Below are 1,176 nucleotides of genomic sequence, written 5' to 3' on the forward strand. Positions count from 1 at the left end.
CAAATTGGTTACACAATACCTCCGCAGAGATTGGTGTACGTATATCGTTATTCCTCATTTTCTGATGTGATTCTCGTTATACGCAATGCAATGGGGGAATCTCCTCACACAATATTAGAGTTAACTGCTAGATTGTTAGTTTACACAGAACAACAAGGTTTATTCCACAAGCAATACCCTATTGTTAGTGATGACTCATGGCTTTATTTTGTAAACCAGACGTCACGTTTAGGGGAATTACATGTATATGTTACAGCAACAACGAATTCAAGCTTCATGGGCTTATTAACAGGGTTGACACAATTTTCGGAAGGTGGGAGTGGGAGTTCGAGCTATAATATTTGTAGCTCATCTGAACCATTTGTTGATTTTTCCCATTATGCTCAAACAGAACAAAATTCTGATTCTTCCACTTCCAGTAGCGAGGAGGAGATAGAACCGACTTCTGATCACTCAAATGGTGAAGACGGAAGTCTCTCTCAACAAGTGTTATTGCGAAGAGGTAAAGCTCACATTCCTGATGCCGATATTCCATATTATCATACTAACTTCTCATTTGGACAAGGGTACAAAGAGCATGATGATGACTTTACGCCTTTGTATAGTTCAACAAAAAATGTTTTACAAGTTGGCATGGTATTTGATGGGTATGAGGAATTGAAAAAAGTTGTGTCTTTGCACAATATAGTAGAACGGAAGCAATTCAAATCAGCATTCAAGGACCGCCAATGTTGGAAAGCAATATGTTTGCACAGGACTAGTGGTGAGCAACCATGTTTGTGGTCATTGTCAGCAAGTAAAATGCGTGGCACGAGCACTGAGTGGATCATTAAAAAATTGAATCCTAATCACACTTGTAGGGTGGATTATAGACACGGTGGCGATGATCGCAATTGTACAAGTAAATTCATAAGTGATTTACTCATAGAAAAATTAGTTGTTGATCCTGGGTATAAGGTCAAGAATATCCAAGTAGATGTGAAAGAGATGTTGGTCCCAAGGGGATGGGGTACAAGTCTAGAGGGGGGGGGGTGAATAGACTTGTATAAGATTTTGCAAATCTTTTCGACCTCTCGTGTGTATTGAACTTAGGATGTTTAGGTTCGATACCTCACGAGGTGAAGACAAAGTTTTATGCGCAGCGGAAATGTTATCCCCTTTTAGTTAGCACGAGTT

The sequence above is a fragment of the Ipomoea triloba genome, chromosome 14 (genome assembly GCF_003576645.1).
Source record: "Ipomoea triloba cultivar NCNSP0323 chromosome 14, ASM357664v1".
In the NCBI taxonomy this organism is placed as follows: domain Eukaryota; kingdom Viridiplantae; phylum Streptophyta; class Magnoliopsida; order Solanales; family Convolvulaceae; genus Ipomoea; species Ipomoea triloba.